Source organism: Planococcus citri, chromosome 4 (genome assembly GCF_950023065.1).
Source record: "Planococcus citri chromosome 4, ihPlaCitr1.1, whole genome shotgun sequence".
NCBI lineage: Eukaryota > Metazoa > Arthropoda > Insecta > Hemiptera > Pseudococcidae > Planococcus > Planococcus citri.
Window position 1 is genome coordinate 32,908,655 of NC_088680.1, and position 26,224 is coordinate 32,934,878.

At 35.1% G+C, this 26,224-nt stretch overlaps 1 protein-coding gene across 4 annotated transcripts in view; it reads left to right on the top strand.

Annotated features, from left to right (window-relative positions):
- Positions 1–26,224, top strand: part of LOC135842249 (ras-related protein Rap-1b-like) — a 275,884-nt gene that overhangs the window by 114,249 nt on the left and 135,411 nt on the right. For 3 of the 4 annotated variants that reach the window (XM_065359613.1, XM_065359612.1, XM_065359615.1), the window contains exon 2: positions 9,104–9,214. The exons of the other annotated variant lie outside the window; for it this stretch is intronic. The gene's annotated coding sequence lies outside the window, so the exon portion shown is untranslated. The remainder of the gene's footprint in view (positions 1–9,103; positions 9,215–26,224) is intronic. 4 annotated transcript variants of the gene reach the window in all.

Consider the following 26,224-nt stretch of genomic DNA (forward strand, 5'->3'; position numbering starts at 1 on the left):
TATGCATGATGTATTCAGGGAGGTAAAAAAGAGTGGTTGTAATAAAACTTTCAGGATATTAATGTCATTCGTACCTATGTGTTTAGAATTAGATAAGAATTATGAATATTAATTTTTGTAGATACTTAATTGGCTGTAAATGCTAATAGATTGGTTTGAAAGTTCTCAAAGTGCACTTGTGAGCTTCTTAGGGACACCTCAGTGGTGATCTGCAAAGAAATTATGACTAAAAACAAATGGAATAAATGGGAAAACAATTCAAAATGAATGAATTTAAATTAATATATAAAAGTTTTGGTCAACAGAGGCGTGACGAAGTGATGTGTCGAGTAAGGGGAGGGGAGGATGAGACTAAAATTTTCCAAACTTCAGAAAATTTACACTTGGTTGAATACAAAACAAGTTTCAAAGCCAAATTTTGTGCTTTTTGGTATTTTTGAATGAAATTTCGCACCGGTTTTCGTTATTTTGCACTTTTTTTGCACCGGTACCAACCCTGTAGGTATTGATTTGGTTGTATTTCTTGAACTTCTGAAGTTGATTTTTCATTCTTGAACGTTTTTGAAAAATTTCTCAGTTGAATTCAAATCTGGCGGAGCGATTTATAATTCAAAAAGTGAAATAAGTGATGCAAAAAGTTGATTTTCATAGCTTCGATATTTTAAAATTTTAATAATAGTTTTCAAGAAATTATAATATTTTCAAAAATAGCAATAGAACCCCCGAGCAACAGCTTTCGAAAATTAATAATTTTTCAAAAAAAAAACTTTATTTTTGATGTTGGAAGTCAATTTTTCAACTCTCCAACTTTGGTAAAAGAAAAAATTCGTTCGAGCAAATTCTGTAAAAAATATTGATAATTCAAAATTTAAAACAACATTATTTTTAAATTTTTGATAAGTTGATGCAAAAAGTTGGTTTTCATGACTTTAGCATTTCCAATTTTCGGGAAATTATAATATTTTCAAAAATATGAATGGGGCTCGAGCAAGGTGAAGGCAGAAGCTCTCAAAAATTCTTAATTCTTCATTTTTTTCAGTGCAAACCTAATTTTTGTGTTTTCAAAAATAACCAATTTTGACAAATCAGAAAGGCACTTTTTTCTTGGAAAATTTCATGTAAAAATGTTTGATATGAGAAGTTGATAGAGTGAGACTTGGAATTATTGGGATAGAGAGAAATTATTTTAATTCTTTAGTAAGGTGATCAGTCAATAATTATTCCTTACATGTAATGTATACAATATACATTGTAGTGCATTTAACATCTATTACACGTTAAGCTCTGAGCACCAGAACAGCAGAGGTAACAGAAATGCACACAATCTGTTGCCGGTATCAAAAAGCTGTAACTGGTTTGAGCAACTATAGGTAGTGATGATTACAGAACTCAGGGTTGTAAAAACCCAGCTAGTGATGTATGAGCTACTTTGTAGATAGCGTAGAAAGCAACGGGAAACTACTACGTGAAAGCTCAAAAACAATGTCGATTCCCTAGAATATTCGCAGTGGCATAGGCATTAGCCTCACCCTGTTAGGGTACCACAAAAATGTGATTTCCAATGTCCTGTAAAGGATAAGGAACCACGACGACGACGAAGGAAGAAATAATTACCTTGAAGTAAAGTTGCTGGCAGGACATCCGATGCAGGAGCCCTCGAGCTACAAGCAGCGGATATCTATAAATAGTTCCCCAGGTTACCATACTTCCAGTATAATTATGTATATTATAAAGGGGGATTATTTTCTTAACCTGTAGGGAGATCAGGGCATAAGTAAGTATATTTCCTCATATCAAAGTCAATTTTTCATTTCTCAAAATTTGGTCAGAGAAAGGAAAAAGAATGATTTGGCCGCGAAAATTTTTGAAAAATGTACATATGATTCAAGAACTCCTTAATCTTTCCTGCTTACACAATTATTTCTTCCCAACTTTCTCAAATTTCTCAATTTTTTCCAACTCATCCAATTTCCCCCCCCCCCCCAAAAGTCCCAGCTTTTCGCCTACATTTTTCTATCTATGAGGGGAGGGGAGGGGAGGGGAGAGGGAGGGGGTTGAGACTACACTTTTCATAAGATTCACATCAGGCATTGAGTAGCAGTAGGTTTTTTAACCTCAAGAAAATCCTTAACGTGTTGCAAACTGAAACAGTCACCCTACCAAATTAGATCAGAACCAATTTGAGTAGATTTGATCAGATCCAATCATTTTGTGGCCTAACGTGAGGCATGGAACAATTTGCAATCAATTATGAAAATTTGTACCAAAGAAGAATTAAAGGTGAGAAGGGCCATATCAAAATCGAAGCCGACATCAGTTAAATTTCAAAATTTATGTAATCCCACAGGGGCTGTAAAAACATTTCCCATTGTTTAATTTTTGAAAAATCAAAATTAATTTTTCAAAATTGAACAATGGAAAAGATTTTATAACCCCTGCGGTGTTACATAAAATTTAGAAATTTCATTTCTAAAAAGAGGCAAATAAGAAGTCACAATGGGTGGTAAAAACCGTTGCCATTGTGTTCGCTTACCTGTCGTTTTTTTTTTGAATTGAGCAAACGCAATGGGTGGTAAAAGTTTTAATTTTGAAGAGTATGTTTGTGCTCCACGTGGAGCTAAACTTTAAATTTTCAAAATTTAACAATGAGAAAGGTTTTTACCACCCATTGTGATTTCTTATTTGCCTCTTTTTAGAAATGAAATTTCTAAATTTATGTAACACCGCAGGGGTTGTTAAATCTTTTCCATTGTTCAATTTTGAAAAATAAATTTTGATTTTTCGAAAATTAAACAATGGGAATGTTTTTACAACTCTTGTGGTGTTACATAAATTTATGAAAAACTGACGTCGCGTTGGCTTCGCTTTTGATATGGCCCTTTTCCCCTTTTTATTCCATGCCTCACGTTAGGCCACATCTACGTATGGAAATTTCAAAAAAATCGGCCCATTCATCTAACAGAACATTTGAGCCAAAGAATTTTTCAACTTTCAGGCCAAAACTAATAGTGTGCTACCTGCTACGCACGCTAAAAATGATAAAAATGGTGTGATTTATCCTATCACCTTGTCGCAAACCGGTTTCCTCTTGTGTGGTTTGGATTGCTATGTATTACCAAAAAAAATAATTCGTTACATTCTCTTTGGTGTATAGCCCAAGTTTACTTTCAAAGCTGCGTGCTACTTTCGACTTGATAGCTACGATTTTGACCCAATGAAAACGTCAACGACGAATATTTTCCTAAAGAAACGAGAAAAGTTGCTTTATAGGTCATTTTGATTCCCAGAATAAAGGCCCAGCCAACATCTTTGGTTTTCTTGTCTAAAACATTTCAAACGAATTGAACAAAACACATCGAACGGAATCGTGTAATCGAAGTTTCTCCTCATATAGAGGGGAAAAATATACTCGTATCAACGTATACGAACGTCCAAATTTGAAAACAAAACTGTACGAAAAGTTTCAGTGAAATTTTCATCAGTGAAATGGAAACCAAATAAGTCTCCCAGTTTGGATTCCTTTTGATGGTAATTCGAGCAGCATAACTGCAAATTAAAATTTCCTACTTTGAGAAAACAAAACATTAAAAAAAACAAGAAAGAAAAGAAAAATAATAATAAAACAAGGGCGGCAAAAATGTAGAAAAAATTGGAATTCTACGTGAGCGAAACGAAGACGAAATACCGAGAGAAAAATAAAATACTCGTTGCGTATAGCCGGCGAAAAGGATCATCGAGAAATCTAATTTCTGGCGGCGTTTTTGCAAAGGTGGAAAAAAATTCTTGGTAATTCATAAAAGCGCCTTAATTTCCTTTAGATACATTTCAGCATCGAGCAAGGCAGGAAAAAAATGAACGAAATTAATGAGAAGAAAAGCGCAACCTGAAACAGTAAATTATTTCCTGGTCGAGAACTGAGAAGCAGGGATTCGTGATGTAATTTTTTTTTTCTTCTGCGAAAACTTTCTCCAGTTTTCGATATTTTTTGGGTATTTTTTTTCTCTCACGATGGATGGAAAAATTGAAGAACGCGTAATTAAAGAGCTCGTAGGTGGTTTTATCGTGTTTACCGAAAATTCGCGCTGATATTTTGGGTAATTTGACGTCGTCGCGTCGAATAGTGGAATTTTCGAGTTTAATAGATTGTTATTGAGGTATTATCTCGGTTTGCGAAATATTCCGCGTGTGCCATGTGTCGTACATTTTCAACTTTCAATTTATCAAACTGCGAGTAAGTTAAGCGAGAGTATATCGGTAATTACTCGATTTTACGGCGGTTTTACACCGCAGCTCCGCGCGCCTCAAAACACCGTTAAATTTTTCAAACTGATGGAGAGGAAAACATGGTTCGTGATTTAGTTGGGCGTTGCAGTAATTTTTTACCCTCCCCTTAATTACCCTGTGACTGAGGGTGAATTTCATATAAAAATCTAACGACTCTGTGTCGATGACAAGACGATATGAAATTGGCTGAGGGGGAAATCTAAAATCATATCGCGAGTCAATCAAGGTACACTGAACCGTGTATATGAGAAAGCCAAACCAAAACTTCACCAATCGATAATACACACCGAGCCGAGCCATAACATTTCATCAAATTCTATATTTATGACAGTTGTTTATAGTTTGTTGTTTCTTTGTTACCGGCTCGAACGATCTTTTATAGTTGTGACAGTGATGAGGGTTATCTGGAATAAATTCCTTTTAAACTTCATCTTTTCATCGGCTTGACCGCTCATCTGTTGCGTCTTTTTTTTTGTGCTCGCGTCTTTATCTATATATTTTTTATAGCTGCAAAGCTCCCATGATAGGGTAGAAATTTTTAATAAAAAATGTACCAAGTTTATACTCAAGTTACTGTGTATAATGGTTTAAGAACTTAGGTACCCGTGAAAAGGTCAACGGTACCCGTGGTAGCAGAAAAAATATCCGAGTTTTGAATTACTTAAAAAGAAGTTAGTTGAACGACGGAGGAAAAAATAAAGATCGATTTTAATTCACTTGCTGGAAAAAAATTGAAAAATATCAAATTTTTTATCAATAATTTTCTTAGAATGTTTTTCGGTGGAGTCTTGAAAAAATTTAATGAGCTTTTGAAAGTGCAACATTTTGAATGCTCAATTCTATTTTTTGAATTTTAATGAATTTTTGACAACTTGAATCTGGCTTACGAATAACCCACAGAAAATGATCAGATGTGATGAGATCTTGACGTTCCATAGACTCACTTTGACCTGACTAGATCTAACCTGGTCAAATTCAGACGTGATTCTCGTTTCTTGCTGAAAAAAACATTTTTGAATATTGTGGTTTCTTGAAAAAAATTTCTAAAAATACCCCAAAAGTCTCTTTTTTTTTTGGCTGGAATTGTTGAAAATTGCCGAAAATAGATAAAAGTACCTACCTTACCTACGCATCGCTTTTTCGACAAAAACTGCGATAAAGTCTTTCCTAACGAATCGTTTATTAACAAATGGTGAATGGATCTGTTTTCAAACGAATTGTTTATTTATAAATTGATTCAATTTTCAGCTTCATTTAAGGGAATCATTCATGACGAATTGATATCAATTATTTGAAAGAACCATTCGCGAACGAATTGATAAATTCTTCAATTTATAAATCATTTCGTTCGAGTATGATTCACCAAAAATTATTCAATTCGTTCGCGAATAATTCACCAAAAATTATTCAATTCGTTCGCGAATGATTCACCAAAAATTATTCAATTTGTTCGTGACTGATTCACCAAAAATTGAATAAATCAATCAACTTGTTCAATAGCCAATCGTTCGTGAATGATTCGATTCGATTGTAAACAGATCAATTGCTATACAAATGTTTCAAAAAAAGTGTATTTGAAAATAAGTGTTTTTTTTTTAAAGAATAATTTTTCAAAATTTTCGCGTTTTTTGTCAAAAATAGCCAAAATGTATCACTTTCTGCCCATAATTCCCCTATTTAAATTAATTGTCAAAAATTCCAGCTTTTTAAAAAAATTGTCGAAAGTTTTCGCTTTTTTTGCCAAAAATTGCCAAGAGTTCTGCCTTTTGCTAAAAATACTGTCGAAGTCTTATTTTCTGCTGAATGAAGTAAAAAGTCTAATATTTTCTCTAAATTGTCAAAAAGTCTCATTTCTTGCAAAAATTTGCTAAAAATTCTTTTTCTCTACAAAAATTCCAAAAAATCTGTCTTTTTTCAAAAATTGTCATAATTAAATGTGTCGCTTTATTTTAAAAATTTCAAATTATTTTCCGTTGAAGTGTGGAAAGTTCAGTCCAGGTAAAGAGAATCTGCTTCACTGTGATCAATTTATAATTTGAAGAATAGGTAACTGAATTTTCATGGGAAGTAGTTTTTGAATTCATTCAAGAATTCATTTTGGAAATTCAACTTCCAAAATATTGATTCTCAAAAATTGCAGTATTTGACTAAATTCTTTCAAAACTCAAAAAAAATTAAAATTCTCAATTCGAATTTTGAATTTCGAAGGTCCACCAACTATTTTTTTCAAAATCTTTATAAAGAATTTATGACCATATTATTTTGAAAAAATGGGAAATAATCGGTCAAGTAGATCACAAGCTTTTTGAACAAAGGTAGTACCTACTTATGATGATGTGGACAAATTTTGATGCATTTTTGGAAAACTGGAATTTCCAAAATATTGCTAGACGAGGCTCCAGAACCACTTGAAACAACCTCAAATCAATCTGCGAGATGGAGATTGAAAGTTCGGTACATATACCAAATTTCAGCTTTCTCACTGAATTTTTGTGACGTTTTGAGGAAATTTTCATTTCCAAAAATCAGCTGGAGGCTCCCGAACTCCTCAAAATGGCTGGAAACAGCTTCCAATTGATTTAGTAGGTCAAAAATAAGGCGCATACCAAATTTAACCGTTCTAGCTCAATTGGATACAATTTTGATTTTTTCGCCTTTAGCCATTTGATTCAAAAAAATTCGCCAAAAATCTAAAAATGAACTTTTGAAATTTATCAACAGGTTTGGAAATGAATTGGTGAGTAATGAGCACTACATACTTACCTACATGGAAAATGCAAAAATACAAGTCGAATAGAAATTTTGAAAATCCTGCAAAACTGGTTCATTTTCTTCAGATTTTGAGTTTTGAAAATTCGCATATAATCAACAAGAATAATTTGTCTGAAATTAAATATACCTACATTCCGTTTCGGTTGGGGGGGGGGGTCAAAAGTATAGGTAGAGGAACAAAAGCCACCCTACAATAAAAACACTTCTATCAATAAAGTATACAAAAGTAGTGCTCAAACGAAGAAAAAATAACTCTCACATGATGAGCAAATAAGGGTATTTACGAGTGTATTAAAAGTATTTGGGTGCGAGGGATGATTTACCAACGAATGAGTAAGTATACACAACGCGAAGCAGTTAAAAAAATACACTCGGGTACATTGGAATTTTATACCGTATCAAGTTCTCTATTCTCTTCATTTTACGTATAGTTTTTTTTTCTTTTTTTTTTTTCATAAAAAGCAACAATATTCCGCTAGCGTTACACTTACTTATGTATAAACTAGGTCAATGGTTCATTAAATGGTTTGCTTTATCGTTTATATGTGTGTTTGTGTGTCTGACTATAGTGAGCTTTTCCTACACTACGAGTATCACGTATTATTATACTCGCATATATGAGAAAGGAAAGCTGAGAAATAAAAATAAAACCGTCGAGTTATTAAAAATCTGTTGAAAATCCGCGGTAAATTGGTTATCTACGCGATACGATATTTGTCTTTTTCTTCTTCATCTTCTACACTCGTTTACTGATTAGCTATTTAATGAAATTCGTTCTTATATTGATGTGCATGAGCCAAATGATTGAGAAATACGCTACGAGCAGCGTGTTTAGTTGATTGGAGTAATATTTACTGCAGTTCGTTATCTGCTTGGAAAACCAGAGATGAATTTTTTTCTAGCATTTATTTTTCAACTTATCTTCATCCCCAATAGAATTTCTTTTTTTCATTTCATCAGGAGCAATGATGTGAGGAAAACACACGTGGAATTTTGAAAAAAATATATATATTTATTAAATATTCGAGCTCAGTGTTGCAAATTAGTAAAAATCGGCGTGTAACTTCGAAATAGATTTTTGATTTTTTTTTGAAATGGGGGTGAAGCTGAGAGGGTCTTGAGGGATGTAATTTGAAAATGAAGGACTTGAAGGAGTAATATTCAACCATAATCAGTATTACTTCATTTTGATTTTTTTTGCAATTTTTATGGAAATTGGAGACCCTTATGCCCTCCAGGGATGTTGAGGTTCCGTTTTGAATATTATAGATTGTTGCAAAGAAGATAAAAAGATCTGTTTTTATACCTTCTGATCTCAATTGTTGTCGCAAAAACTGTTGTCTGATTTCTTTCATTCCCCTTTCGTACAAATTTTTAAAAAAAATCATCTTTCGAGCTACTACTAGACGTTGAAGAATTTCGTTTCCATTTTCACCTATACTTACACTCCTGACACATCTTCAAAGCAAAATCAATTTCCCTATCTATTTCTTCGAGCATTACAACAATTCTGTAGAGAGACTAAGGAAAAGATCTTTGCATCAAAACAGTAAAAAAAAAAATCCATCCGCTACGTATAAATAAATGAGCACCTGCCTCAAAGCACATATTATATGAAATAAACAAAAATACGACGATGGCTTCAACGCTATAGCGCTTTTACAGCTACTTTTATTTCAAGGTTTTATATTGTAGGTATTTATTTTCAAAGCGCAAACACACCAGAGACGAGAAAGAGACTTAACGTTCAACAAGTGTCGCTAAGCCTACATAAACTGCATAGTTTAATCTTTAAACAAACACCTTGTTACCAAATGTGCTGACTAGAAAGTCAAATATCAAGCGTGTTTTATTTTCTCGCCAGCGCGTAGGGAAATTTTCTTCTGTGTACGTCGCCGGAGAAAATTCCACCCAAACAGATTCGATTATGAAGACGAACAGCGAGCGAGTGTGAGAGAGAAGGAGGGAGAAAGAGATAAAGGGAAAAAAATGTAGGTGTATAGCTATACGGTGTAATAAATAAAGATGTTTGTTTTGTTTTGCGCAGGTGATCTGGGGCATGGATTACGAATCATGATTTAGAGAAGCGGATTTCCGCGTGTGTCGAACGAGAGAGAGACAGAGACAGCGAGGCAAATTGTACGGCAGAGAAATACAGGTAAGCTGGTAGTATTATATGTAGGTATAGGTAATATTGATTGAATCAGCTTCCGCGCTATACTACATATATATACCTACGTCTCAATTCTTATTTTTCTCAACGATGGTGGAAAAGTTATCGAGTAGAAAAGTTTACTCGATACGAATTAAAAACAATTTGAGAACAAACCAATTGCTCGAATAGCCTTGAAAAAAAGTATACAGCAGATTTTTTCGCAGCATCGATAATGGTACTTGTTACGAGAAAAAGATTTGGAAACTTTTCTCCAATTTCTACACTCCTCGACTAACTATATATTTTGTACGTAGGTAGAGTAACTGTATAGGAGTACCTACGTGAGAAATACGTTCGTAGAAACGGATAAACAATGACCAAATATGGATAGAGTCGGAGCTATAAGGGCGAGTGTGGCAGAAGGGGGGTTATACAAGAAGTGACAATTTTCCGGCAACCTTTGAATGCACGTATTGTACTCGTATATATAACCAGGGAATACGATGAAAATGGAATGGTAAAGCTTTATTTCGAATTTCAACGGTCTAATCAAAATAACGTGTTGATATTTTGGCGTTGATTAAAAATGCTTTTATTACGGTGAGAATTTGATTTAGATAGTATGGGTTTTTGGTATCGCAATTCGCGAGCTTTTGCCGCGTTCTAGTTTTACCATCTCTGGTTGGTCAGTCGTGCACAGAATACGACAAAATTACTGTGTATTGCTCGTTCTAGCCCTTGCTTTTTGGGGTATACATTTTCAAACTCGATAAACGGGTAAGCTTATATATACGCGTGATCTACGATAGTACGCTAAATTTATTACGCTAACAGGTGCGTAATGCGAATTTATTCGGCTATTTCAATAATACCTTTACCATACCCTCGGAAGTCGGTACTGGTATGAAACGTGCACTTGTTAGGTATGTGTGCCACGTGTTTGGTTTAAAAGGCTCGATGTCCGGTGTAAAGTGTATGGTGTGTGTGATTTTGTAACGTGCATTTTGTAGAATTTCCACGGTAGAGATTTTTTTCGTGTTCGTTTTGGTTGTTTTTTGAATCGTTGAAGTGTGCTCGAATGTGTTAACCTGGTGCAGATAAGTATAAGTTTTGCAGAAAGAAAGGTATATTGAGAGGAAATATGAGGAAAATGGAATTTTTGCCTGAATTTATAAATAGATACCTACACCTACCTGAAAAAGTCAACTTTTTTATTTGAAATCAATTTTTCAAGAAAATCTTTATGGGTTCCTTTTAGTCCAAGAAAATTAATATTCCATTGGGAAAAGATCTGAGGTGTCTCTTCGCGTCCTTGGTGAGCGTTCTTCCCTATACTGTGGATCTAAGCCTCCCCCCCCCCGAAATTTGGTTTTTGGCTTGTATCTCCTCAAATATTGATCCTAGCGTAAAAATTGCGAAATGCGAAACTTATTCTACGGGAAATTTCTTATCAACAAACTAAAATTTCTGGAAAAAATCAAGATTTTATTGTACTTTTGCAAAAAAAACTGCACCTTTTCCAGATTTCTGATAAAAAATCAGCCAAATCAGGACTATTTTTACTATTTAAGAAAAAAAAACAGAACTATTTTAATCTCTAACCAAAAAACTGAAAAATTTACAAATTTCTGACAAAATTGGAATTTTTTGAATTTTAGGAAAAATTATTAGTGGAAAAAAGAAAGAACAAGAAGACTTTTTAAAATATTGACAAAAATTGAGAATTAAAAAAAAAATCTGACAAAAAATCAGGTAAGTTGAAAAAATGAAACATTTTTGAATTACCTAATGGAAAAATTAGGATTTTTTTCAAATGTTGGCTAAAAAATCGTGTCCTTTCTCATCAATTTCTGATGAAAATTGTGATTTATTCATTAAAATCCTGAAAAAAATCAGAAGTTTTTGAACCTCTCGCTTACAAATAAAAATTTTCTGGAACTGGCAAACATTGGGACTTTTTTTCAATTTTTGGGGAAAAATCATAATTTTTCAAACTTTGATAAAAATCAGCTTGGATTACCCAAAATATGGTCGATTTCAGAATCGAGACATTTTTTGAATTTCTGTAAAAAAAATGAGGACTTTTCTCCAATTCTGTCTAAAAAATCGGGACTTTTTCAAATTGCCAAAGCCCGGAACATTTTATAATTTTTGGCAAAATTGGGATTACGAGTAAAAAAAAATCTTGGCTAGAATCAGGACCTTTATCAATTTTTAGCAAAAAATGTCCTTTTATAAGATCTCTGGTTAAAAAATCGAGTTTTTTTTTGCATTTCTGGCAAAAATCGTAACTTTTTTCAAACTCATCTGACTGAAAAATCCAGGTTTTTCTTTCTATGACTCCTTTGAAATCCTGAAAAACAATCATGACTTTCTTGACTCTCTCTGGCAAAAAATCTTGACCTTTTTTTTGAAAACTCGACTGAAATCAGGGTTTCTTAAATTTCTGGCAAAAAGTCAGGCCTTAAATGTTCAAAACTCTGAAAAAAAGTCAATTTGATTTCGGAATCGAGAGTTTTTTTGACTTTATGTTAAAAAAAAGACGACTTTTCTACAATTCTGGCTAAGAAACCGAACGTTTTTCCAACTTTCTGACAGTATAATCAGAAACTTAGCAAAATTACTGACCAAAAACTCAGTCTCTTATTAAAAAGCAACATTTTCTCAAATTTCTGCCAAAAATTAGGAATTAAAAACAATTTTTTTGGCTAGAATCAGAACTTTTATCAATTTCTGGCAAAAAATCAGTATTTCTTAAAATCTCTGGTTAGAAAATCGAGACTTTTTCACATTTCTGGCAAAAATTAGGACTTTTTTCGAACTCTGGCTAAAAAATCGAGAGTTTTTCTTTCTGGTAAAAACCATGAATCCTTTGGAATCCTGAAAAACAATCAGGACTTTCTTGACTCTGGCAAAAAAACCGGAGTTCTTTTAAATTTTTGGAAAAAAATCTTGACTTTTTTCAATTTCTGGCAAAAAATCAGGATTTTTTTAAATCCCTGGTCAGGAAATGGAAACGTTTTCAAATTTCAGCCAAAAATCAGGACTTTTTTGAAATCCTAAAAAATCATGATTTTCTCGAATCTCAGCACAAAATACATTTGATGGCACTTCCGATAAAAATTTTTAGGGTTTTAACGTTCAAAACCTCTCTTTTAATTTTTCCATAGCAGTGAAATTGAATGAGATATAACAAAAAAATCATTCTGGGGAGTTAGGGGTCCACCAAAGGGGAAGGCTGATTGTCCAGTGGTGTTTTACAAAGTGTATTTATCTAGTATAAAGCATAAATTACAAATTCACTTCATCTTATATGTACTCACATACGACCGCCCTTTTTTCACTCATGTAATGTAAATGATGATTTTATGAGGATGAGGGGGGAGGGGTTGGTACCCCAATGGCCAATTCAACTTAATGCCTGTGATAGGGGTCGACATTCATTTTTAGGGACATCCGCCTCTGCTGATTTTCCTGGACTATCTTTAAAACTTGAAATGATATTTGCTATACTTACTTAATTCGATATGAGGTTGACGCACTTGAAATTGAAAACCATCATAGGAGTTCAGATGTGAAAGCCACTCGGCTTTTTTTGATCCTGGTTAGGTACACTTTTGGGTAATTTTTAGGGAAACTTTTAGCAGTTCTTTCTACAAAAAATTATTTGACACTTTTTTTGTAATTATTATCAAAAAAGTATAAGTTTTTTGCAACTTTTTGATACCTAAAAAAGAAACTTTTTGGGTAACTGATGTCGACAATTTTAGCAGAAAATCGAAGTTTCTTGGCGAGGATTTTGAATAATTTTTGAGGAAAAAATGAGATAACTACTTGGATTTTTTGATGAAGGAGCTAAAATTTTTAGCCATTTTTAATGTTACGAATTTCTTTTTATAGTGTTTCAAAGTGTGGCATCGAAACGAAAAATTTTACTTGCACAAAAATGTAGACTCCTTGCTTTCGAAAACGCTATTTTTTTACACATTTCATTTCCCTAGATGAAGGTAAAAAAATCAAAATTCATCCGCACAGAACAATGTTTTGAAAACACTGTCGTCGAATATTCGGCATAGTTGTGATTTTTTCCACATTTCATCTCCCCTGATAACGGTAAAAATATCAAGTCATTAAACCCACGGTCGAAAAACCTCGTGTAAAGGTACTGTAATCCATCGGATACACGAGAGGTCGTATCTGCGTATTGTGTACATGGCCGTGAACAAATCCATACCTATTGAAAATCCCTTCCACCCTTACCAGCTTTATCACCGATTCGGTTGACAAAAGTACAATACGATCGTCATTTAGCACCCACTGATGCGCTATTTCACGGCAAAATCTTCATTTTGGATTGGTAAAAAAAAAGCTTTTCATTGAGGAAAATTCGTACGAATGGTTTCGTTACGTGGGTGTTTACGCGTTGCCATCCTCGTAAAAGAATTTAAATTCGCGTTAAAAAAATTTTCAACTCGTTGATTCCCTTCTCTCGTATAAGTACACCCACGTTCCACGTTTATAAACGTGTATAGGCTCATATACTCGATAACTTGAAACGCTGGTGGTAATATTTATTCGTCAAACACGCCCGCTGCCGATTCTACTTCAGCCTTTTTTGGCAATATACGAAGAGGAAGAGAAAAAACACGCATAAACATCTCATCTCTACTCTTGTATATGAAAATTTCATTAAACGTAATTTTCACGGTTACACGAGAGAAAAAAAAACGAAGAGAAAAAGTCGAATGAATGGTGATTTATAGCGAGACAGTGGTTTTTAGAAAGCTTTAAATAACGCCGTTTTGTTCTTCTATGGTGGCCTTTTTTTCAATTTTATTTTTTTCGAAACAAAAAAAATAAAAAAAAACATCCCCGAATACCTCGTCTTACGTTTGGCGGCAGTACAGCGATAAATTACGCGTACAGAAATGGCGAATTTTAATTAAAAAGAAATATTCGTGAAAAACACTATTAACCTAATTCATTAAGCTTATCTAGGTGGCATTGCGCCTCCGGCTACGATAGGGTATTAAAACGATTTACATCATTTTGCAATCCGAGCACAGTTAAATTGAATTTTTACCATTTCAGGTATCGCTAGGATGGGTATTTGTGTTGTAGTAGGATCGTATAGGATTTCTGTGCGGACGCTACGTAATGAATTTTTAATTTTATTAGCCAATTTTTTTCTCCTACTTGCGTTTACAGCCTTTGTTCTTGTTTTTTAATTAATGGCCGAAATAAAAAACAGGCTCGTAGCAACGGATGTATATTTTCAATTAATATCGCAGAGATGACCACTGATAAAGGACAAAAGTGCGAAAGATACGAGAGTTTTACCGAAATTGTGCGAAAAATGCGAAAATAATGCAGAAAGTTCCTTCACGAGCAGAAATGTAGGTATGTGAAAAATTTAAAGACCTAACAAGGGAACCTCTTGAGGTGTGTCACACTCCGATTTGATCGGGACCGTGATTTTTGGAAAGAGCATAGTCTAAAACCCCCAAAACCAAAGTTTCAGCTGCCCAAGTTCATTTTTCGATTTTGGCGAATTTCTGAAAATTCAAAATTGACTGTTTTTGGCGATTTATGCTTTTTTTAAAAGTACGTACTTGATCAGTAAAAATGGTCAAAATAAGTCCCAAAACTAATATTAATTACTCAAAATCCAAATTTTACCATTTCCAGCCATTCTGGAGCCTCCAGCGCGATTTTCAATTTCCCAGAATTTTGAATTTGCTCCAGTAGGCGTGAGTATGAAGTTGGGCAGCTAAAAATTGAGTTGTATATTACACTCGACTTGTTTAACGAGTTTATCCACATTTGAGCCGATTTTGATAGTTACACCTCAAGAGTGGTTTTTTGAGGTGTCACTTTTGCTCCAGAACGGCTGGAAATGGTAGAATTTGCGCTCCGGGAGTTCGTTCTTAAAGAAATACAGTGATTCGCGTAAATTTCAAAAATTTTCTCACAAACGGTTATCTTTTGATTTTTTGGTTTTTTATAATTTTGAAAAAAGCTGGTAAAAAACCACTCTTGAGGTGTCACTCCCAAAATCGGCTCAAATGTAGATAAATTCGTTAAACAGGTCGAGTATAATACACAACTCGATTTTTAGCTGCCTAACTGCATATTCACGCCTTCTGGAGCAAATTCAAAATTCTGGAGAAATTGAAAAATCGCGCTGGAGGCTCCAGAATGGCTGGAAATGGTGAAATTTGGATTTGGGTAATTTATATTAGTTTTGGGACTTGTTTTGACCATTTTAATTGATCAAGTACGAACTTTTAAAAAAAAACATAATTATCCAAAAACAGTCAATTTTGAATTTTCAAAAATTCACCAAAAATCAAAAAATGAATTTGGGCAGCTGAAAATTTGATTTTGGGGGCTTTAGATTTAGACTATGCTCTTTCCAAAAATCGCGGTCCCGTTCAAATCGGAGTGTGACACCTCAAGAGGTTCCCTTGTAAGTATCTAATCCGAAATGAAATCTTATGAGGGAATTTTTCAACCTCTCGAAACCAATCTAGATCGACAGAACATGTGTAAAAACCCTCGTTACCGAAATTTCAGATGATAAAATTTCTTTTGGGATTTTTGGCAAATCGTTGAGCATTCAAAAATTTCAAAAATACTGTTCTTATGGCAATTTTTTAATTTTTCAGTGACTTTTTTTCAAAAAAATAAACCAGTGTGGAGAAATACTTCCCCACCCTTCACTCAGTTTTAAAAACTACTAATTTTAGAATGTTCTGGAGCCTCCAGCGAGTTCATAATTTCCTTCTGAAATTTCAAATTGCTCTGGAAGGACCAAAAATAATCTTGAGCACCTATAACTTTCCTTGGTGCTAACTGGATACCCTTTCGGCCGTTCTAGGTGATTAATAAAAAACTCCAGAAGGTCTGTTCAAAATGGAATTTTTAAAATAAATACCATATCTTTTTTGATTTTTTTGAATTTTTTTTTTCAAAAATTCGTCAAGAAACAAAAATAAATTTCAGCACCTGAAATTTTGTTTACGGGGGGTTTCAGTACATGTTCTCTCAATCCATCTTGGTTTTGTTCAGATCAGATCAGATCACAAATTGAAAGTTTGAAAGGTTTCTTGCTTAGTACATATAACTTTCAAGACTGGGTAGTAATTCACCAGAAATTTCCAGTAGGTTATCTATCAAAACTACAGAGAGAAAATTGATCAAAAATTTTGTTTTTTGAGCTCAACAACCGTCTTAAAAATCGTGAAGCATCGAGTAAATAAAAAAAATTCACCCCCTTTATAGAGACGTTTTCACGACCAAAGTTCGACTTTACAGCGTATTAGGGACGTGCTGCGCTGCGCCGCGGGCTGTGGACAATGTCGTCAACATGTGAGAGATCGTATTAGAAAGATATAGCCGGCGAGGGGAAACGAGCAGGGAGGCAAAAAACATAATGCGTTTCCCTCGGGGCATTATTGTACGATAAAATCCATTTTTACGCCACGCTGTTTCCTTTTTCTTCGGCAAACATTACACTATTAACGTTTCTCTTTATATTAGGTTGTTTAAAGGCCATGCCAGGCTGGCGGGGGCCTCCCGTCGATAACTTTTTAAAAATCGAACCAGGCAATCGTGTTTTAACAGTTCACACAGAGCGAGTAAAATTTTCGTCATTTTTCGTCGGCTATGGCTCCTTTTTGCAGGGTTATCAAAAAGCTAAAATTCTTGGAAATTTTCAACCCGCAGCAAAGCGAACTCGCCTCTGTGTGACCTAAAATGCGGCGAAAATTTCGACTCATTTTCTCGCATACACTTCGGCTTGTATACAGAATACCCCCCCCCCCCTAAAAAACAACCCGACTGTAATAAAGTTTACAACTTTTATTAATATCATAATGCATACACTAGAACGAACTTGCTCAGCTGACTGCCTTCGTATATACGAGCACAACACGACGACGTGCCACTAAAATAACCAACTTCTAAGGACTCTTCGACTTTCGCCGATAAAATTTTACAAACGGTATTTTTATCCGATGTTGCGTTGTTGGAACCTTTGAAAAGTTCAACGCTTGGTATCGCAGCGATACACTTTTGCCTCTGCAAAAGGCTTACCAAACTTTCAGCTTTAGCCACCTTTTCTAATACTGAATCCTTTGAACCCGCGCCGAGTCGAAGTGAAAAAATCCCCCCCGATACTTTGCCGGCGATACCCTTGAAAACCGCACCAAAACAAAATACCGAATCGTTTTCTTTTACGCGAATACGAGTACAACACGTTTTCGCCTCAGCTTCATCCACCAATCACACTCAATTGCTTTTCAAAAGCGTAATCTCCATTCAGCCAGCTAAAAATAACAAACTACACCTCCTCGTTCAACTTTTTAAGCTACTTAACACAATACATAGTTTCGTCGTATATAAGTCGCAAGTTCTAGATATACAACTACAACCTCCCTGCTTACCTCTCTCTTTCTACAGTATAGGGGAACTGTGATCTCGTGAACTAAAAATTCTTGTGTCACGTTTACAGTATAATTGAAAGAATCACGGGGGTAATAATTGTGCTCTTAATTAAGACGTTTACTATAACTTTGTTAGCTCAAGTAGAAAGAAAAAAATGAGCAAAGGAAAAATAAAGCAGGTATTCTTCTAATAGAATACTTAGACATACCTAACCTACGCTTTCGGTGTGTATGAAATTAAGGTTAAAAAATAAAGAAAAAACGCAATTTATCGAGAATAAAAGATAAAACCCCAAGTAACCTATATTAAAGAGAAACACTCGTTGTAATACTTTTAAAAGAATAGGTACATTTTAATTAAAATTTTCTTTTTTTTTCTTGAGATACCGTTACAAGTGAGCGTAAAACGAGCGCGAAAAAAATAATTTTTTTCGTTATCTCTTATCTGGACAGAGTCTTTTTATTTTACAACAGCCTTTCATTGATATCTGGAATATAGGCTCATTTGGACTCGAATGTTATGTAGGTACATTCCACGTGATTTTTCTTACCTGAAAAAAATGCATGGGATGGGTCGAGAGATCATGATGGTTAATGTTTTCATAACTTATTTTGGATTTATATACCTACAACCTACATATTGTAGCTTCATTATTCTTTCTAAAAGCAGTCGACTTCTTCATAAGCTCGAACAGAGTTTTCTGTTAATCATTTTAGAGCTTGCCTGCAACTTCGGGGATTGGTAACAAAAAGTGAGAAAATGGCGAAGGGGGAGGACCTTGAAGACCACAATTTTTTAAAGGAATAGTTCATAGATAATCTGAACCATTTTGAATGAATCAAAACATTTTTTTGGTATTGGTACAAAATTTACCGCCATGAAGTCATTAGGCAGCATACCTTCATCATATATTTCATTTATTTTCTTCAACAGCTCCTTTTCATACTCTGGTGTTAGATGTTTAATCAAGTCTACTGGTATGAGATCTTCTGCCACTGCTTTGTGGTTTCTGGCTCTCTTCACCACATTCCTCACCTCCCCCATTTCAATTTGTGGTGCCTCCTCCATGAATGAAACTTCCATTTGAGCCGGATGTGTATCATATCCATACAGGGCTGTTAAATTACCGTAATTTATTGGCTGATAAAATACAGTATTTTACCATTTTGGATATGAAGAGTTATTTGTAGTTCGACTTCAAAGTTCTGAACTTCTGACCTGCCTCTGAAGTAAATTTTCACCTGTTTTAGGTGTTATTAGAGATTATAGGAAATTTTCCATGGAAATTTTTTGGAAATTTATGGGTAAAATTTTTGGTAACTTTCAAATCATGAATTTCCATGGAAATTTGGAAATTTATGAAGGAAAGATGGAAAAAAAGTGTTCAATTTGGCTTTTTGGTAAATCATGGTAAAATATGGTAATAAACTTTTAGTAAAATACCATAAAATATGGTAAAATACTGCCATAATTTACCAACTTAAATTACCTTACAGCCCTGTATCCATACAATTCTTGTATGTAACTGATCCAGACCTCTTCTATTTCTTGATTGTTAACACAATATTTCACATGTCTTCTTAGCATAATATCATCGACCATATATAATGGACGAATAGTTCAAATCCCAGGAAATGACGGCCACATTTTGGATGCAGAATCCTGGAAATGTTCTGCACTGTAAGCGTCATGTTTGGCGCATGAGCAGAAGGTTTCCAGGATTCTGCATCCAAAATCTAGCCGTCACATTTTGTCATTTTTTCAAACGTTGAATTATTTGTCCATTATATATGGTTGATGGCATATATGCTATTCCACTTCTCCTTTTCTTGCAGGTGGCCATCATCTGCTTCACTTTGGTATGCATTTCTCTAGAGTTGTGCCTTTTCTCCAGATCTTCTATTTCTTCCCACTTCTCCTCATACTACTCATTTTTGGCCATTCTGCACATTCCCATGATCTCATTATTTAACACCGTGTATTCACTACTTATCGCACCTCGGGAGTAATAAGGTCACATCTTTAAAAAAATTGATTTTGATGTTTTTGCATTTTTGGGGTTTGTATGACCCCCCTCAACCAAAAATAACACTTTGAGTTGGGTACATTATCTCTATCATGTAAAAAACCCAAATGGCCTAACTCAAAATCCCAACAACATTGCAAGTTGTTTGGAGTTATAAGGTGACATCTCAAAAAACTCCACCTTTTTTGAGCAAATTTCGTACATACAAAGTGTTAACAAATAGTTTTGATTGTTTTGAATGTTTGTCAGTTAGAAATAGTCACAAGGAGTGCATTTTTTATTGGTTTGTACCAGATGGAAAAAAATTTTTAAATTGATCACTTTTCAGAAAAATGGATTTGCACATATAATGAAATTTTAGTTTTTTGAGAAAAACTCAAAAACTAAGCACTCTAGAAAAAAACTAACGACATTATGTCGATTGGAAATTCAATTCTCTACAACTTTGTTAACCGGTGATTTCCACTTGCGCTTTTCCTTCAATTTATTTTGACCAGTTGCGCTTTTCCAAGCCTGCTTCTTTAAATACCACTTGCGCTTCTTAAAAACCAATTTCATGGGTTCTCAAAGTTTGGAAATTTTGATAGTACGAGTATGTTTGTGCAAAGTCGTTCTTTTATGGCGTTGATATTGGATTACTGTGCGGAAGAGGAACATTCTCGTGATGTTACGAATGCCAAAACAACGAATCGAGGCTTTTTTTTGAAAAATAATGAAAAAAATCTGTAGGTAATGTGTTGCATGAATTCATGTTTTATTCCTTTTTTTTTTTGTTTTCTTGAGCAAGGAGCAAGAATATGCCATAAAATACAAAGTATAACATTCTATAGCTGCAGTTACCAATGCTTTTTAAAAGCAAACTTGAAGTAGTTAGATACTGTTCCAAATGCCATGGGGTGACCATCATAGAATCTAACTACCTCATTTTTTGCTATAAACAAAGCTTAATACATATGTGTGTGTAGGGATGGTGCAGATGCAAGGCGATGGTCCTGGCGCGCCCGCAGTCCCCCCGCGACCGGCGCCCCACGAAATTCCCCCGAGCGAAGCGAGGGGGAATTTCGTGGGGCGCCGGTCGCGGGGGGGCTGCGGGCGCGCGCCGCGCAAGCGCGGCGCATCTCTTCTACCCCTTCAGTCACATTGTCTCAAATTCCTGAATTTTTTTTGGTCATGAATACTTGAACAGAGTTCATATGGGTCTGTCTAGATGTAAGGAGATAGCGCCGGGCACGGGAAAGCTGGGGGCGCACCTCTTTAAGGTCGCTTTTCTTAAATTTTAGCCTGATTATTCGAAATTTCTGATATTTTTGGTTATGAACAGAGTTCATATGTGTCAGTCCTCTCCGTGTGGATGTAAGGAGATGGTCTCAGCACCTACGCAGCCTTCCCGTGACCGATACCCCTCGAAATTCTCACGAGCAAACGTGAACTTGACATCAATTCATAGTTTTACTCAGTATTTCTTCAAAAAAAAAATGAATGAAAGTATAATTAATCACGTAATGCTGAAATACAGCGTAATTAGATTCATTTTTCCAGTACATATATTGAATATTCACGTATGAATCAAGGTAGTTAGATATTATGATAGATACCCATGGTGCATAGAACAGTATGTAACTACCTCAATTTTTTCTTTGATTGATCACAGGTAACAGCTATTCACATTATATTCGTCTCTGTTCCTCATTTTCTACTAGTTTACATCAAAAAACACGTAAGAAATGCAATAAATTGCTTCAAATCTAGTGTTCACACTCTGCTCAAATATTCCCCAAAATTATAATAGGTATGTAAAAAGCCTCGACTCCTTGTTTTGGCATTCGTAACATCACGAGAATGTTCCTCGTCATTAAGGAGAACCACTGTACACATCCTCCCGCGATTTAAAGCAAAAAAAGTAAGGTAGGTACAGGTAGATATTGTGACGCGTACCAATGGTTAGCATCACAGTATCGAACTACCTGAGTATTTTCCTCAAAATTGAGGGAACCGCAAAAATTCTGTTCCCTCACCACATTTCTAGCAATTTTACATTTTCAAAAAAAAAATTGCAAAAATTGCGGGTAGTTAGATTCTGTTATATTACCCCATTACCGTGTATGTAGGTAGACAGTACCTACGAGAGTATAATAATAAAAAATGCTCCCCTTGGTGAGATCAGACGGATTAGGTATGTTAGGTATGTAATAAAAATAATTTGTTCGTTCGTTCATCAGTTTGTATCTTTCAATTCTTTCAATTTTGGGAACACATTCGGAATTTTAAACAACCGAAAAGCGCAAGTGGGTAAAAATTATTGCTTCTACTGAAAAGCGCAACTGACCAAAAAAAAATCGAAAAAATAGGGGAAAAAGCGCAACTGGTATAGAGCCTTGTTAACATGAAATTTTTTTGGACGCTTCCTTTCGCCTCCACACCAACTTTAATGAAAGGTTCTAACTCAAAATGTTTTCCAAACATTGAAATATTTCCTCTTTAAGATTTTATTTTTCAAAGTGTTCTTATGCTAAATGAAGGTAGGATACCAGATCTTTAAAATGAGGTGCTATTCATTCCTCACAATTAATTATTAGTTGAAAAAATAATGAATCAAGTTTTAAAAAAAAAGGAAAATCACTCTCCTGTAAAATTTCACTTTTTTGAGATGTGACCTTATAACTCCCAAGGGGTGTTATGTCCCTAGGTGGTGTAGTAATTAGAGCTGCAGACCTACGTTCACAAGATACCTGGTTCAAACCCAGCTACAGAGGCAAGCTTGTGCGTGTAATTTAAAATCTTATGTGCAATTATCAACATTACATGCCAAAGTACTGGGGGACTACCAGTTATTAGTCAAGCTAACAGATCATGCATGCCATCTGTTAGCAGAATCAAAAAGCTGACACTGGTTCGAGCGTCTATAGATGTCAACACTGAGGAGCTCAGGGTCACTAAACTACCTGGCTAGCTCCAGGGTGCTTGTGTTAGTACCAGAGTCCTGCACGGTATAGTTAAAAGTTATCTGCGTTAGTTGCGCGTCAAGGGCGGATAGCTATAGTTAGTAGTCATCCTAACGGCAGGTTATAACCGCATCGGCCGGTGCGATTAATATTTGTAACTCAGATAACGTAACCATTGACTAACTTGTAGTTAAAATAACTACACTACCTGCGATTATACCGCGTTCTTATCGGAAAAATAACGTTTGCTTCTTTCTTATCTGTTTGATGAGTCACCAAAATGTATTGATGAGACATCAACAGAACCGAAGCTAACTTACCGCTGCATCGGCAGGTAGTTATAGTTAGTTATTTGTCGGTTGCGCGCGCCGACAAAACTAACTACAGTTCGTAACGTGTAGTTGAATTAGCTGATAGCTCCGGCGGTTATTCGGCTATTTTAACTATACCGTGCAGGACTCTGGTTAGTACATAGAAGCTCGAAAATAAATTTCCATGAGATACGTCATCAATGCGATAGAGCCAACACCAACATAAAGGATATTAGCCCAAAATACCCAATTCAGCATAAGGGTATGCGTTGATTTGTTTGCAATACCACCTCGAGCGGCTGTACAACTTGATGATGATGATTCTCTACTTGGTCTGTTTGCTTTTCTTCGTTCTTCCATCAGATCCACGATCACTTGAGTCATCCATGGTTTGTGTATTCCCAGGTAAGATACTTGAGCGAAATCCTGAGAAAATGTGTTCAAAAGGATGTCCAAACGCTCATCTACTGAAATTAGCAAGAATATTAGTAATCATGAGCTTTATTGTGAATAAAATACCAAAAAAATTCAAATTGAGGTCGGAGCAATTCTCATGTTCTTTTCAATTTAAACACGTTACCACAATGCTTGGTGAAAAAAAAAATCCTTCAAAATGAAAATAATAATATGACAAGTCAAAATTAAGTACAAAAATTTACCAAGAATGGGCAAATTACCCAAAAATTTTTCAGAAGTCCAACTGAAAATCGGTAATTGCAGAAAATACAAATTTTGATTTGAATTTTGTACGATAAATCGATAAAAATCGATAAATCTTACTCACAACAATATTAAACTTGCCTAACATTCGACAAATCGAAAACAAACTTCAAAAAAAAAATAAATATTTATTATTAACGGTCATTGACCTTAACGATCAATAAACCAGACAAATGAGACTGAGCAAAAAGCTCGATGACTTTACTTTACGACGACAAGAATAATATTAACGCGAACTAACTTAGTAACTAACGAAAATAACGAAAAAAACAACGATAATTTAACAGCCAACAGTTTACGCGATTTTACGAAAAGAACAAAAAAACATTTTATACGTAACCAACAATATATATATCGCGAAACCGAAATTCATTTTTAATAAAAAATAAAACTTAAAAGTTACCGAACATAGTTCGTTACGGTTACGATTCCAATTTTGCCAACACCCCACCATAAAAATATTTTCCCTAACACGCGTACCACTTAAATAAACGTAAAACTTGTTGCTTCTTATCAATACCGGTGTTTGTAAACACTTTGAAACAAAATATTTTTACAGCAAAATTTCAGTTAAATTATACTTAAATTACATAAAAAACAACTCGAAAACTTAATTTAAGCATTAAACAATGACTCACAGAGTCTATCGAATACGGTACGTGTTGTGGCTTTGGTTAAAATATCGGCAAGTTGATCCGCCGAAGATATCTTTTGCAAGTAAATGATCTGTTTTGTGACTAAATCGCGTATATGATGATAACAGACATCTATATGTCTGGTACGTTTCGATTCGACCGTATTCGCAACGGCAATCGCTGCATTAGAATCGCAATACACCGGTACGGTGTCAATACGAACTTCTAATTCGACAAACAGATTTCGCCAAGCCAAGACTTCCTTTCCAGACGTACTTAACGCAACGTATTCAGCTTCACACGACGAAAGACTTACACAATTTTGTTTCTTAACTACCCAGTCAATTACGTTGCCATAGTGCAATACAAAAATTCCAGACGTTGATTTTCTGTCTAAACAATCACCAGCGAAGTCCGAATCTACGTATACTCTTACAGAGTGTTTATCGACTACTTTAGGTATTACGTAGGTAAGTTTCACGTCTAACGTACTACGTAGATACCTTAATATACGCTTGCTGTATTCGAATAGCTCCTTATTTGCCAAGTGCTGGTATCTACTTAGAAAGTTTACAGCAAAAGCAATATCAGGACGTGTTCCCCTTGCTATGTAACTCAAACTTCCTAAGAGACCACGCACTTTGGTTTCATAACTTTTATCGAGCTTGAGATTTGTAATCTTCAAGTTCGGTTCCATGGGAGTTGAAATACTATTCGAATTAGACAGCCCGTAATCACTAACTAATTGCTCGATATACGTGTTTTGATGAACTTCTAACTTGTCTTTACTACGATTAATTTCCATACCAATAAATTTCTTACATTGTTCCAGGTCTCTGATTCCAAAACGCTCATTCAATCGCTTGACTAACCACTCAATAAGACGATCATCGCAACCTGTAATTAGAAAATCGTCTACGTAAACGACAAAAACGCAACGTAGAGGATTTTCAGCGTCGAAATACACACAAGGATCGACTTTACTCCTTACGAAACCGAGCGAAAGTAAGTACTCGTTCAACTTTACGTTCCATGACTTGGGACTTGTTTTTAACCCGTATAACGAACGTTTGAGAATATATACGACACCTTTCTCTTCATTAGTCCCTTTCGGTGGGTTGAACATAATACCTCGATTTATATCTCCATTGAGAAATGCTGTACTCACATCTAGCTGTCTCAACTGCCACTTGTTGACCATAGCTAGATTGAGCATCGAGCGTATTATCGGTTGATTAGGTGTTGGCGCGTATATTTCATCCAATTCATAGAAATGATTGTCTTTGAAACCACGCAACACCAATCTCACCTTAAATTTCACCCCACCATTCGAGTTGATTTTTTTCTTTAGAACCCACTTACTGTCTACTTTCGAATAATTCTCTTTATTTACACTTTTTTCAGATGCTGAATACCAAACGTCTTTGATCTCCATCGCCTTTAACTCTTCATCTATCGCTACACGCCAAAATTTCGCTTCAGAGCCGTTCAACGCTTCTTCATACGTAAGGTCATCGACCCCAGCGAGTGCAAAGCAAGCAAAATCGTCGCTACGTTCATCTGAAGAAGATGTATCGATCAAACTACGATCTACCAAGTTATCACCGCTACGTTCGGCCTCAGTCAGCTCATCTGGGTTTATCCAATTGGAGCAACCAGGAGCTGAATCAGCGTTACCTACCGGTGTAACCGTAGGTACGATATTCACATCGCTTACACTCACTGATACCGATGTTTTTAACAAATGAGCGTTAATAACATCGTGTATCTTACGCGTTTTGTCTATTTCTACACAACTCGAATTCGCAAATTTATTTCGTAAAACATCGTACAATACATAACCTGTCTCTGTAAAACCGAGTAAAACCATATCGATCGACTTCTCATCAGTTTTCTTTCTCTTTTCAGGCGGTACCAGAACTCGTGCAACG